General features: G+C 34.2%; 1 long non-coding RNA gene across 1 annotated transcript; it reads left to right on the top strand.

Moving 5' to 3' along the window:
• Positions 1 to 1,703: 1,703 nt before the first annotated feature.
• On the top strand, positions 1,704 to 3,028 carry LOC123690532. The gene is made up of 3 exons (XR_006751157.1): positions 1,704 to 2,153; positions 2,440 to 2,625; positions 2,922 to 3,028. It is a non-coding gene; the product is annotated as an uncharacterized LOC123690532 (long non-coding RNA).
• The last annotated feature ends 13,344 nt before the right edge of the window (positions 3,029 to 16,372 follow it).

Genomic DNA, 16,372 nt, shown 5'->3' on the forward strand with positions numbered 1-16,372 from the left:
ATTCAATCTAGGTCCCCCAAAACATGATTGATGTACGTATTCTATTTTTTATTTCGAATAAAATAGTAATATGTATTTTGTTTATATATATATATATTTTTTTTTTCAATTTATCCCTAATGGGAAAGGCAAAGGACTTTAGTCAATACAGCCAAGTCTTATTTTTGGTAATAATTGGAAATTTTTGGTAGTTTTAAAGGCCGAAGCCACGACTTCATTGTTCTTGATCGTAAGGCCGAAGCCATGACTTGTCTTATTGTTGTCATGTCTTATTAATCTCGGTCATAAAAGCCTAAACCACTTTTTTGACGTTTTGAATTGGTCAAAGTCAAATCCATAAGCAATAATAGAAGAATCCAAGTAAAAATGATTAAATTTTCAGGTGCTTGTTTCAAATCCGATCTTAAGGTAAATCCAAAAATAGAACCATTCAAACCAATTAGTCAATCCTAGGAGTACAATCCTTTTAAATTTCTTGAACCGTATTAGAAATAAATTCATAAATAGTATCATATATATCATGGTTCACAAGCAAGTCTTGAATACAGCGCGGTATATTTTCAGGTCTTTTAGGATAGTTTAACAGATAAGATGACAAACATAGGCGTTGAATATGGAATTCAGAGCATTCGAAGAATATGTGGTCTAAAGTTTGATCGACGTCTGAATTGCAATACGAACAGGAGGGAGACATAATAATGCGCATGCGGTGTAAATGTGAATTAAATCTGCAATGTCCGAATCTAAGGCGGCATAGTTTTGTATAAAATCTTCTGCTTTTGTAATTGCTGGATTTACAAAACCATGGCATTCCAATATCTTGGTTGATTGCAGCATACCAAGTGCCTTTTCTCGCTAAACTTTATTGCCAAAGATCTTTCCAATCCTGATTAAGTTTTGACTTTAGAAGTGGAAGTAAATCAGTGTACGGAATGGCAACATTGTCAACAGCGCTGCCCGCTGCCGCTGTCACTACTCACTGTCGACATTCGACAATCGCACGTGCAAGGAAATCCACATGCTCGTTGCCTGCGACTCCTATAATTATGCGAGGGCGTCCATAAGAATTCCACACTGTAATTTCTTTTAAATAGCATATACAATAAGTATCTTATTTCGTTGATAATATAGCTTGACTTAGCACTGAATTGATGATTTTGTAGAGCTTTTAGAACACTCATGCTGTCTGTGATGATTAACCAATATCTTTCCGAACGATCTTCAATGAATCTTAATGCAGAAACAATAGCAAGAGCTTCTGCAGAAAATAAAATATGCTCAAATTTTCATTTAGTTTAGTAACTCGTCCAAACTTCAAACTTGGTATATAGAATGCCATTGAAACCGTATCCTCCTTTTTTGAGCCATCTGTGTAAATGTGTTTATAATTGGGATATTGAGATATAACATTATAGATTTCGTGTCGATCTCTCAGTTTATTGTCTATAATTATGCTGATGTTATGCATAATACTTTCATAGTTCCTAGTATAGCAAACCCAGTTATCTGATTTAAAGATGTTGTGCTGATTGACCAGATTTAACAAGAAGGGGAGCTCATGCAAAAGGAAGGGATAGTTGCTTGATAGAGGGGAATTCATAGGCAAACTATTGTTCAGACGAGTAAGTTTGTTTATAAGGGAGTGATTATTAATAGAAAGTAATTTTAGCAAAAATCTCCTTTTTAGAAATTGAAACCTTAAGAATAGTGGAGGAGTGTTGCATTCAACTTGGAGTGAATTTATGGGAGTTGTTCTCATTGCCCCAGTGATAAGTCGAAGACTATGATTTTGAATGACATCCAATTTGTGAAGCAGTTGGTTATTTGAAGCAAAACAAAAGAAACTGTATTCAAAGTGGCTACGAACAAGAGATTTGTATAGAGTTAAAAGAATTTTAGGATCAGAGCCCCAGTATGTTCCAGCAAGAGACCTCAAAATATTCAGTGCCTTTGTAGCTCTGTCAGTTACACAATCAACATATTTACCCCGGGATACATTGTTAAGAAACAACACACCCAAGAACTTAGCTTCGGTTACAGCTGGGAGTTCTGTATTATCATAATATAATTTGACCTGAAAAGGCCTTCCTTTATTGTATACTAATACTTTGGATTTCTCTATACTTATGTCTAAGGCAAGATAATTAAAATAGGTATGTAAATTTTTTAAACTAGAATTTAATATAGAAGCTATATTCTTAGAGTTGGCATCAGAGTAATATACCACTAAATCATCAGCAAATTGTAAGTTAGTTACTTTGGGACCTAAAATTAAGTTAAGTTTGTGAATATACAGTGTAAAGATTAAAGGACTTAAAATACTGCCTTGGCAGGTGCCTTTATAGGAGAAACGTGGGCCTATAAGCCTGTTATGATATTTAACATAGACTTTTCTACCATGTAAGAGATCAAAATATATCCATTGCACAACCTTTACAGGCAGACCAATGGAAACAAGCTCTGAAGACAGAATATGATGATTTACGTTATTGAAAGCCCCTACTACATCAAAAAATACACTGGCCAAAACATTATTGGATTTGAATGCTTGAAAGATGTCCAAATGTAAATGGGCAATACTCTCTCTAGAAGATCTGCCCTTTCTAAACCCAAATTGATTAGAAGGTAATATTTTATTTAATTCTATGAAATGTTCTAATCTTTGTTTCAATAGTTGTTCAAATATTTTCCCCACACAAGAAGTCAAAGCAATAGGTCTATATGAATTAAAATGAAATTTCTCTTTATTAGGTTTTAATATGGGCACTAAACAATCAATCTTCCAATCGTCTGGGATCAAAGTTTGATCCCAAAGACGATTAAAAACTTTTAAAAGTACTGATTTGGATTGAATCGATAAGTGCTTTAGCATTTTATATGGAATACCATCTAAGCCTCAAGTTAAGTTGTGTCTCTTCTAGATGATATTGCTGACATTAATTCGGCAAATGAAAATGGTTCCAAAAAGTATCTGTGATTAGGGCAAGACCAATCTTGATTGTCAAAGTGGGATGCTGGCTCAACAGTACTGGAGTGTATTTTTTGAGGAAATGAATAATCCAATCATATTTGTTATCAAACACAGACGAAGGTGAGTAAGTTTTGTTAAATTTACGCATATGTGACCAAATAATTGAAATAGGTGTAGTTCTGCTAAAGGATTCACATAATTTGTTCCAACTTAATCTTCTTTCAGATCTAAATATGTATTTCTTCTTAGCTTGAAGCTTTTTAAAGTTTATATAATTCTCTTCAGTTGGGTCATCTTTGAATTGTAAGTATGCATTTTTACTATCTGTGAGAGCTTTAGAACAATTTGAATTCCACCATGGAAGTGGATTTCTTTTTGTTTTTGTGTTTGGTTTTAAACGAGAATCATTATGACCAGATGAAGAGAAAGGAAGAGATTCCGATAGAGCCCTGTTTAAGCATTTAATAAGATTGTTGTATGTTAAAGTAGGATCTTGAGTATTTAAGGATAAATTATGAAATAACAAATCAATTTTAGTGGAATATAGATCCCAATCAACTAATTTTAAATTACAAGAAGAAGGGAGAGGATTACTGTCAGGTACATCTATAGAATGAGAATTATTAAAACTGAGTAGAATTTTTGTTATTACAGGGAGGTGATAGCTGCCTAATGGATCGTCGAAGACCATCCAGTCACATTCTAAAGAGATGGAAGGAGAGACTATGTTTAAATCCAAGACATTAGGTCTCCATATGTGAGAGCCGACTGTAGTAACATGACCATCATTAAGTAGGACTAAATTGTTTTTATGAATGACATCTAAAATGTCTTTGCCCCTGCAATCAGAGGTTTGGCTGCCCCAAACTATATTATGACAGTTAAAATCCCCCGCCAAGAAAATTGGTTCAGGGAGGCTTTTAATTAAATTATTCAGTTTATTGGTGAAAAAGGAGGGCTGCAATTACCTGGGCTGTAAAGGCTTACAATAGTTAATTCCTTGCAATTTGAATATTTAATTCTAATAGCTATATTTTGAAGAGAATTATCATAAACAGTATTTACATTAGAGTAAGAGATAGATCTATGTACAAGTATGGCTACACCATTGTGAGAGTTTCCTGAGTGTAGTCTTACTATATCGAAATTATGCAATTTAAATTTATGATGAGATTTAAGCCAAGTCTCGCAAAGAATGGCCACATAATTATTGTTATCAAAAAGAAAATGGTTGAAAATATGTTGATTGTGCAATATACTCTGAGCATTCCACTGTACTATATTTAAAGTATCCATTAGGATATAATTAAAGATTTAAATTTGTCAACTATTGTTGATTAACGATATTTCATTGTGTCATTTCCAACAAACACGTCATATTGTGTCTCTTTTTCGTTATATCGACTTTCAAATCACAAGGATTCTAATAATGCTAAAGACTAACTATTTTGACAACTACATTATTTATACAACAACTAATAAAACGTGTCTGATTATAAAGGGTATTTCAACAAGAACTTTGTTTTCTAAAACAAAATAAAACAAAGAATTTAGAGGAAAATGAATAAAATTTTTATTGTATTACAAAGAGAAAAGTTTGGCAATTATGAATGAAAAATGATATCTGGCAAATGTCCACCACGACCACGCTGACAGATGTTGATTCTTTCATCAAAATTTTTAATCACTTTTTGGCAAAATGGAGGGTCTATTTCGTTAATGACATCACGGATTTTGAGTTTTAAGGCTGCAATCGATTCGATTGGCTCCGTATAGACTCTGTCTTTAACATAGCCACACAAAAAATAATCCAGTGGTGTTAAGTCACACGATCTGGCTGGCCACTTAACAGCTGAATTTCGCGAAATTATGCGCTCGGGAAATTTGGTTTGCAATAAATTGATCGTTTCATTGGCTGTGTGACATGTGGCACCGTCCTGTTGAAACCACATTTCAGTGATATCCATGTCATCAATAATAGGCCAAAATTTAGTGGTTATCATCTCGCGATAATTTTATATATCTCATCTCGTGATAAGTTTTCTTATGAATACAAGGATTTAAAAATTTACTACCGGGTAAAACAGTACTTTTTTGTTTTTCAGCTATATACTTTAATACGCGTATCATCGCAGATGACAATGTAGAAATATAATTTCACAATGATTAAATAGGCGATCACTTTTTTTCAATCATTAGTGTAAATAATATGTAGATAACATTAAAACAAAATCCTTTAGTGTTACCTCCTCCCCCATCCTAGTATGAAGCGGAGACTCCAGTCGCACTGAAATGATCAAGGAGAGAGCACGAGGGCGTACGTTATTTTGGTCAGATATCAACATTTATTTTAATTTCAGTTTAAATTTGTCAACTATTGTTGATGAACGATATTTCATTGTGTCATTTCCAACACACACGTCATATTGTGTCTCTTTTTCGTTATATCGACTTTCAAATCACAAGGATGCTAATAATGCTAAAGACTAACTATTTTGACAACTACATTATTTATACAACAACAAATAAAACGTGTCTGATTATATAAGCGTTTAACAAAAACACTCATAGGCAAAAGAAACCTTAAGGAATGTTTTATGTTGATTAATAGATTAAAATGAAAAGCATCGGTTAAGTGAAATTTTTGATTATTTTGTTATTGTTGAAATATAATTAATGTGTTGTTGGAAAACGTAAGTTTCGAGTTTTTGGTTCAATTTTTTCGTTTGACCGTGTCTATAATTGTTTGACGAAGAATTTTTTGACCGTCACGAATATTGTCAATGAAGGCATCAAGGGGAGCAAAATCACCAAACTGGGACTTTTCAAATATGTCACAATCACTGTAAGTGTTCTAGATTTAGTAATACTAGAATATAGGTTAAGTTTTAGTCATTTAGTCCTGGAATATCGCTTCCCAACGTGCAGAAATCCTCGGAGCTTTGAGGTCGCTGTGAAGCGTGCTGCTGCTTTGCTTCTGGAAGAGGCTGGTTTAATTAACCAGAACTTTACGCACACCGGGCCAAATGGGCGTATATATATATACCTATATACTTATCAAAGCAAATATTACAAGACTTTTACTACAACCATTTTGAGGATTATACTTGTGAAACTCGCCTGTGCACTTAGGGATTACAATTTTTATTATAATTTTATAATAATAAATAACTACAAAACACAATACATAATACATAAAAATTTGGTCGATGTATATTAATACTGGTTCACTGGGGTCACCCGTACTATCTACTAACTAATTCAATTCTTTAATTAGCGCCCTTGGAACCACACGGTTACTCCAAAGGTAATTATTTTCCATGCGGCCGGCCTAGCTTTTATGTTATGATGCGATATATATGCGATGCGATAATATGCGGTCTCCACGACTGCAACTCTCCAGTGACATTACTTTCCAATATCATAATCATAATAAATTACATAAAATACATTACACAATGCTTAACAAAAAATTGCAAACATATTTTTTCGTTTGTTCAAACCCTTATTTATGACGTTTGTTCTAACGACCCTGGATACAGCACTGCCCGTAACAATTATTGTTTATTTTATTCGGCAATTGGCCAGTTTTTTCTAGTCTAGCCACACTTTTTCACTCCAGTATGAAAGCCTCACCTACTTATCTAGATGAGCATCAGTGAAAGGGATATGTTTACATACCGCTCGCTTTCATAGGAACTTCCTTTAGTTCATTTTATATATAAACGTAGCACTAATAGAAACTGAAAATTTTGTAAGAAATCTCATTAATTTTTTTTTTAATATTGGCCAGATAGATACAATTCTCATTTTTGAATCAAATATTTTTTGCTTTCATGTAACTACTATCGTATAAACAACGGATATAACTATTTCAAGACAATCATTTAAACATTTCCCAAAAAGATCTACAATATTTATGTTCCAGAAAATACCGAAGTAAATGTTTTCTTAAGGCTTGAACAGTGTTCAAATCGGTCAACTAGGGCTAGTTTAAATTAAATTGTTGGAAGAACTGCCGCTCATATGCATTTGAAAAAAATATATATTGTGGGTTGAAGCCTACTGTATCGATAAAACCAAAAAAGATAAAAGCTATACCAATTTCCCAAAAAAAAATTGACCATCGAACCGTAGATTAGACATAAATTACAAATTCGCTCCAAAACGGTTAATGCGATTTATTTTAATCTTACACGTATTATTAGATATAGCATATATTATTATTTTGATAAATTTTTTTTTGTATTAATTCGTTTCCTGGGCATGGAAAGTAATAAAAGGTAAATAAACTCAAGCGCAATAGGCTTCCCCCGGCAATTTCACACCCGCGAGCCCTGCATGCGGCCTGTCTTCTTGTTCTTTGTCTTTGTCTTGTTTTTTGTGAAATAATTTTTATAGACATTGATATACAAAAAACCCAAGATGCACGCACAGTCTCGAATAAAAGTAACGCTCGAAAGTGTCGCGAAACACTATTTCTGTCTCTTTCTATAAGTTATATTTCCTATAGTAATGTATATATTTTTTTTTTACACCATTAGAAAGTAGATATTTCAACGAACAAAAAGCCCCCAAACTTTTTGAAAAAAGCTGAAATTTTGACGTCAGAATTTTCGATTGAAAATTAGGGTGCTTTTTTGATATTAAGTTAAAATGAGGCGAAAAAATAAATATTTTTAATCAAATAAATTACAGTATATTTGGGACATAATAAGGTAAGTTTTCACCAAATTTCGTAGGAAAAAAAATCTTTTTAAAAAAGATATAAATAAAAAACCAAAAACTTGTTTTTTTTTGCATTTTTCACCTAAATTTTAAAGTTATGTGAAAAAATTGTAAATACAAAAGTTGTAGATCTTTTTATGACCTACAACTTAGCCATTTAACTTTTTTCCATAAGACTGGTAGTTTCGCCGGAAATCAAGATAAACAATTTTTCACCTACTATAAACTGACGCCGTGCTTAGAGAAGTGGTAGGAGAGGATTTCACGTAAGACAAGTATTCTCTAAACGACTGAACCACTTTATCCACGGAATATTTTTTTTGTAAAAATGGCAGCTCATTAATGATGAAAAGTCATAGTTGAAATTTTTAGGAACGTCAAACTCGGGTGGAACAGGTTTTAAGCGCATCCAACGAGTCAAATATTAAAAGGTTCAAATCAGCAGCAGCACCTAAAACAAAAATAGTAATTAAATTTCTGTCAGGGGCACTAAGGGTTTTCTGTAATAGTTATATAGGTACCTATCAGACACGTCCACGCTTTAGTAGTGATGGCCTTCAGCATGAAAATTTACAAAAAATTTAATTATTTTACATAAAGTGATTTATTAATCGGATATATAAACAAACTAAACTGTATATTTTTTATAGTCAATGTCATCCACTTGCACCCCTTCAGCCGTTCTGGGCCCCCCGTCACATTATAAATAAATAACGACGTAATTTCACATAACCAAGTTGCATAATATAAAAAACGTATTAATTATTAAAAAATACCGCAAAGGAAATGTACTTACTTTACTTCAAAAACCATGATGAAAGACACAGTTCAACGCATCAATATCTAATAAACGTTCATGAAAGTAAAAAAAAAACCTTCATGAGAAACACCATTTCATTCGTGCAAAAATTTATATCATTAGTATAACTTAAAAATCGACAAGAATGAAGTGACACGAGTGAAATTTTGGACGAAAAATCCAAAATTAAGATGGCGTGGAATGTTCTAGACGGTATCGGAATAAAATGAAATATCCGCGTAAAATATAGCTGATCATCAACCAATAAAGTAAATTTCCACGAAAAATTCTTGTTGTAATATTCCTGTGAACACGAATGATTACAGTTTTGTCTTTAACGCTGAAATTAAAAGAAATGTTGATATCTGACCAAAATAACGTACGCCCTCGTGCTCTCTCCTTGATCATTTCAGTGCGACTGGAGTCTCCGCTTCATACTAGGATGGGGGAGGAGGTAACACTAAAGGATTTTGTTTTAATGTTATCTACATATTATCTACACTAATGATTGAAAAAAAGTGATCGCCTATTTAATCATTGTGAAATTATATTACTACATTGTTGTAATTAAAATTGTATGTCCTGTGCGATGATACTGTTATATATTTAAAAACCATAGAAACCACCCTGTGTCAACCTTTATTCTAGCAAGCTTGCATTCTCTTACTCAACTGCGATTAGCAACATCTCTCAACCATGAGTCAGTCCTATTTTACCATTCAAACCGGGCAGTTGCCTTTCTAAGCCAATAAATTTAATAAAATCCTTCGTGTTTAATAAATAGTTTTTTTTTAAACTCTTAAACCGGGACGTCGTATAACATTGGTGGCAGCGAAAAGGGATTTTTTATAAATCCTGGAATCGTCTCTTGTGTGGTAAAAGTGCATAAGTGTATCAGTGAAAGTGTTAAGTGGTATCAAGCCCCATCCGTCCACTGTGTGATAAGTGGAACAGGCCTTTCATCGTCAGCCCAGTTCAACCCAGTTCAGCCCAGCACCGTCGAATACCGACGATATTCTTTTTTCAAGAATCTAAGAATGATATTCATCACCTGTAAGTTTTTAATTACTTTTGTGCAACATACAATACCAACTTACAAATCAGTGCAGCGCCTTATCAGTTCTCAGTAACGCTAGCCGTCGCAACGTCGTTATCACTATTGTTTAGTCTAAGCCATATCCTAAGTGACAATGCCTAAAGAAGATATTATTGTACGTGAATCAAAGAATAGGTCAGCCACAGACGTTGATTTAAATATACTCATTAGATTTATAAATAAATTTGATGGCCAGCGTGAAAAATTAAGTGCATTTTTAAATAATTGTAGGAATGCGGTAGAGCTTGCTACTCAAAACCAACAGGACATTTTATTAAAGTATATTGTAAGTCAATTAGAAGGACGCGCAGAGACTGCTTGTTGTGTTAAAGAATTTGAGAATTGGCAACAGCTTGAAGATTTCTTAAAATCTCAATTCGGTGATAAAAAGCACTATGCTGCGCTGTTTTCTGATTTACAAGAATGTCGTCAATTAAGCAACGAAACGGTCAACCAGTTTGCATTACGAATAGAGTCTTGTTTGTCAAAATTATTATCAGAAATTAATATAACTATCCCTACGAAGAAAAAAGACGAACTGGCAGGCCGCGTCGCAGCTATGAAAGATTTAGCCTTACACACGTTTGTAGTCGGCCTAAATCCAAGGTTGTCAACTGTAGTTCGATGCCGTGACCCTGAATCTTTGAACGACGCCGTTAATTTCGCTACATCCGAAGAAAAGATTGTCAATGCCTTAACACGACGAAACACTAATTACGCGCAAACTCCAAACACTCAGAATCAAGCGCGTTTCCGCCCATCTCACCCATCATATGCACAAAATAGATCAGCCTTACAACACGGCACTAATAATAATATAACATCTGCTGCGTTTAGGCCCTCTAATTCTATAGTGTGCCGATATTGCAAGGCCCCAGGGCATACTATTGAAGGTTGTCGCAAACGAGAATACAATAATAGGAAATTTGGAAATAATCAAAATTCAAACTACAACCGCACAAACCCTTCTACTTCCTTTCAAAATCGGAACCAACCGATTCATGCAATAACTTCATATGAAGATTATGGTGTTGATGAGACAGATAATCCTTTAAACGAATAAGGGACTCTCGACGGTGTCTCCCGAGTCCGAAATTTCAACGTCCTTTATTGCTATATCGAAATGACACCGCAAATTCTATATCTTATTACAATTCCAAGGTCACACAGCAGGGTAACCAGCCCCAAAATGAAGACCATGTTCCTATTTCTAAATCCAAGGTCACACAGCAGGGTAACCAGCCCCAAAACGAAGACCATGTTCCTATTTCTAAATCCAAGGTCACACAGCAGGGTAACCAGCCCCAAAATGAAGACCATGTTCCTATTTCTAAATCCAAAGTCACACAACAGAGTAATAAAATTCCCATTCATAGTGGTAACAACGTTGATAAATCAATTTCGAAATCTTCTCTACCACATAACCTTTATTCAAAAAATAGTGCAATAAATGCCCAACAAAGGACATATGCATCTATTGTATCCGGTACTCTGAAATACATGCCTGCCATATCTCCTCTTACTACATCCATAATCGATACCCCAAATACCACACCCGAAACAAAAAATAATACATGTAACAAAATACATAATGTTACTTCAAATCCATCCGAAAAATACTTACCCTTTGTTGAAGTACAAACCTCTGTATCCACAAAACGACTTAAGCTCCTTGTTGATAGTGGTGCATCTATTAGCCTTATAAAGAAATCATCTATTCAAAATCTACCTGAAATAGATGAACACACCATAACATTTTCAGGAATCGGAACTGCAGATAAACCGATGAAGTCATTAGGACATATACCTATCGAATTCAACTCTTTGAAGTACAGATTTCACGTTATTGACAACATAAATTTTCCTTACGATGGTATAATTGGAAACGATTTTCTATCAGACAACTGTTCAAATATTGATTTTAAGAATGAACTACTTACAATTAATCAGGTTGAACTTGTTTTAAAATTTAATGAACCAGTATATGTTATTGCTCCCCGAACTGAAACCATCATAGAATGTTCAGTACTTAATCCAGAAATAGGTGAAGGCTTGATGGTAGATCAAAACCCCGTTGACTCAATTCTAATTGCTAACTGCATTGTCAAAGTGAAACCTAATTCTAGAATAAACATTTCTGTTGTAAATATCTCTGAATCTCCAATTACGCTAAACTCAAATTTGAAATTAAAACTTACGCCCTTTGAAAACAAAGCAAATCACCAAATATTTAATATATCTCATACAATCCCTAACAATGCCGTTAACAGAACTGAGCAGGTCCTAGATCTTTTAAGAGTCACTCACCTTAATAACGAAGAACGAGAGTCATTATTTAATCTTTGCGCTGAATTTTCAGATATATTTCACCTCCCCGAAGATTCTTTAACTTGCACTAATGTTCTCGAGCACCAGATACCAACCTCTTCCTCTGTACCCATTAATACAAAATCATATCGATTTCCTGAAGTGCATAAACAAGAGGTAAATAATCAGATTAATAAAATGCTTAATGAAGGAATTATCAAACCATCAACGTCTCCATGGTCATCTCCGATCTGGATAGTTCCAAAAAAACTTGACGCTTCTGGTCAGCGTAAATGGCGCATTGTTATCGATTACCGTCGATTAAATGATATAACCATTGGAGATTCTTACCCTATTCCTAATATTTCGGAAATTTTAGACCAATTAGGTAAATGTAAATATTTTAGTACACTCGATTTAGCTTCTGGATTTCACCAAATTAAAATGTCTGAAGCTGACGCTCCTAAAACTGCTTTTTCCATTCCACAGGGACACTTTGAATTTGCGCGGATGCCGTTTGGGCTCAAAAATGCCCCTTCTACGTTTCAAAGGTTGATGAATTCTGCTCTGTCAGGTCTGCAAGGGCTACAATGCTTTGTTTACCTAGATGATATCGTAATTTACTCATTTGATCTCCAAAAACATATGAAAAACCTCTCAAATGTCTTTGACAGACTCCGACAATTTAACCTCAAACTTCAGCCAGATAAGTGCGAATTTCTGCGCAAGGAAGTTTCTTATCTCGGTCACATAATAACTGACGAAGGCGTCAAGCCAAATCCCGAAAAAACCAAAGCAGTCCAAGAATTTCCCCAACCCAAATGTCCTAAGGACATTAAATCCTTTATGGGGTCCTACTATCGTCGTTTTATACCTAACCTGTCCAAGATTGCTAAACCACTTACAAACCTCCTAAAGAAGGATGTTCCGTTCAATTGGCAACATGAACAACAGTTAGCCTTTGAAACTCTAAAAAATAGTTTGATCTCTGCACCTATACTTGCTTACCCAGATTTTAACCAACCATTCAACCTCACATGCGACGCATCTAACTATGCAATTTCCGCTATCTTGTCACAAGGGCCTATAGGAAGAGATCGCCCCATCGCTTTTGCGTCAAGGACATTATCTAAAGCCGAAAGTAACTACAGCGTTACCGAAAAGGAATGCTTGGCTATCATATGGGGAACTAAAACCTTTAGACCATACCTGTATGGTAACAAATTTACAATTTTAACAGACCATAAACCACTCAAGTGGTTATTTAATTGTAAGGATCCTGGATCCAAGCTTGTAAGGTGGCGTTTAAAACTCGAGGAGTTCGACTACGACATTGAATATAAAAAGGGAAAAATCAATAGTAACGCCGACGCTCTGTCTCGATTTCCCGTCAATCCAATTATCAAAGATCAGACTGATTCTCAACGTGTGATACCGTCTTCAAGTGAGAATGATCCACTCCCTTTTAGTCCTCTAACAATAGATGATCTAGGGATTCAACTCCCTTCGACATCTAATGCTGGTAGTGACAGCCTGCCCAATATTGACCTTTTAGAAAATGATGAAATGTTGTTCCCTGCTACTAGCCCTGAGAGTGAAACCAACTTACCAGTTCAAAACCCTTCAATCTCTTCACCTCTTCAAGGCGTTTCAAATTCTAACACCGACTACAATGACTTTCTGAAAACTTTCTCAAACAAAAAAGAAAACTTCAATACCCATATAAGAGAACATAATGAAAGTCTCCTTAAGAGTAATTCTAAAGCCATCTTAATCCCTGTATCAATCGACTTCGATGATTCAAATCCATATCTCCAAGACATCCTGTCCACACTACCCGACTCTACCAATATTCTAAATTCAGAAAGAGAACTACATTCGTTTAAAAAAATCGAAATTAAAAATAAGATATACTATCTTTTATTTACCAAAGTCTACTATTTCGACGACTGCACATATCCAGATATATTCAAAACTCTCAAAACAGCCCGAGACGATATCTTGCTTTCCGCGAATATTGGAGAAATAGCCATATCTGACTTTAAAAGTATCTTCGAACAACATTCCTTTGTCAAAATATACGGCATGCTTATGTACTTATTTAATAATACTAACATAACAGTAAATATACACCATAATACCATCCTATATCCTGTTCCTTCCGAGATCACCAAAATCCTTAAAGAAAACCATGATATCCCAATTGCAGGACATCTAGGCTCGAATAAGATGTATAATAGAATCAAAGAACGATATTATTGGAAAAATATACGTACAGATATAGAAAATTATGTACAAAACTGTAAATTATGCCAATCAAACAAAGCGCTGAGAAAGATCAATCAATCACCCATGCAAATTACGACTACTGCTACACGCCCATTTGAAAGAATTAGCCTCGACATAGTTGGACCTTTGCCTGAAGCTGGATTTCAAAAACTGAAATTCATACTTACCCTTCAAGATGATTTAACCAAGTTTTCTATTTCATACCCAATATCAAACGCTACAGCAGAAGAAACCTGTGAAGGTCTAGTTCACTTCATTTCTCTATTTGGCATTCCTAAAACCATATTAACAGACCAAGGAACTAATTTTACTGCCGAATTATTTAAACGCACATGCGAGTTTTTGAAAATTAAACAAATTTGGTCATCACCTTACCACCCTCAAACTCAAGGGGCTTTAGAAAGAAGCCATTCCACTTTAAAGGAATACTTAAAATCTTACGTAAATGAAAATCAGACAAACTGGCATAAGTTCGTATATACTGCCATGTTAACCTATAATAGTAATATCCACACAACGACTAAATTCACTCCATATGAACTTGTTTTCGGGCACAAGCCATATATCCCTGACTCAGTATTTGAATCGCGCCCTGACGTTACATATCCAGAGTATATTAAAATGCTCCATCACCGATTAAAAATTTCTCGCGAAAAGGCTTTGGAGAATATCAAAACTTCAAAGGAAAGAGCAAAGACCTACTATGATAGACATACGAGGTCTATACAGTATAAAGTAGGTGACTATGTTTATTTAAAAAATCACGTCAGACTGCGCAAAGCTCTTTTGCCAATTTGGAAAGGTCCCTATAAAATCGTCAAAGTCCACAATAATAATACTTTAGAACTATTAATAAATAGACGTCATATTAAACATCATTTTGATGAAGTGAAACCAGCTCACGAGACCTAATTTTATTTTATAAATGTTTACTTTTATTATATACTGTATACACTTTAAGTTTTGTAAGATAAGTTTATATCAAATGTTAATGTCGTTCTTTTCTTATAAGTAACATTATTTTACTCTTTTTAATAACACGCTCACATATTTTCCAGGGCCATCGCAATTCTCTGCAATGTCACCCTAGCTGAACCTGAAAATCAATATGTTAAAAATATAGTGAACGGTCCTGGGATCTTCTTCGACCCTGTTGGCTCACTAAAGATAATAGATGACCAATTTCAAATTGTAATCCCAGTAGAAATCATTCCCATAAAAAATCATATAATGGACATAAACAAAGTATTTAACAACGTTCAGTCTTATTGTCAGAGAAACGTAGTAATTGGTGTTTCGCAATGTCATAACTTATTACAACCGTTAGAAGCAATCCTTAAAGATCTCCAACGTGACTTTGATGCCGTTTCACATCTAGTATCCGACGATTACGTCTCTAAAAGGTCCGCATGGTTTTCCGGAATAGGCACTGTTTTCAAACATATATTCGGTACCTTGACCGAAGATGATGCGAGAATTTACGAAGACGCTATTAAAACTCTTTATGAAAATGATAAAAAGATTTCAGGAACATTGAAGAAAACCGTTATTGCTCCCCAAACTGCCATTTCCAATATAAATCAATCCTTACATGACATGAACCTTAATCAAGCAAAATTAAATGGTGTCGTCAAACAATTAGAGTCTTCGGTATCTAATATAACAAATGCCTTTAATGAGGTTAACTTTAGAAATAATTTTTATAACATTTTAAATATTTTACAATCAAACTTACTGACTTTATCTTTTAAGGTGGAAGACTTACTTAACTCCATTTTACTCATTAAAAGTAACACTTTGCATCCTTCAGTTCTAACCCCTAACCAAATGTATAACGATATTGTAAGTAATTTTAAGTTACTCCCTAAGTATAAAGATTTTCCTGTAAGCATAGATATAAGCAACATTCATATTCTAATTAATATAGCCGATTTAACTTGTTATTATTTCAACGAAAAATTAATGTTTATTGTAAAGATACCACTTGTAACCTTAGAATATTTTAATATCTATAGAACTGTACCATTGCCTATCCCACATAAGGAGGGCAATCTTAATTCTTTTGCTATGATCCTCCCTTCGAAACAATTTTTAGCCTTAAGTGCAGATAAATTATACTATATATATCTCAAGAATCTGAATTACTGTAAAAGCATATTTACCGATACCTATCTTTGTGAAA

Source organism: Pieris rapae, chromosome W (genome assembly GCF_905147795.1).
Source record: "Pieris rapae chromosome W, ilPieRapa1.1, whole genome shotgun sequence".
Taxonomy (NCBI): domain Eukaryota; kingdom Metazoa; phylum Arthropoda; class Insecta; order Lepidoptera; family Pieridae; genus Pieris; species Pieris rapae.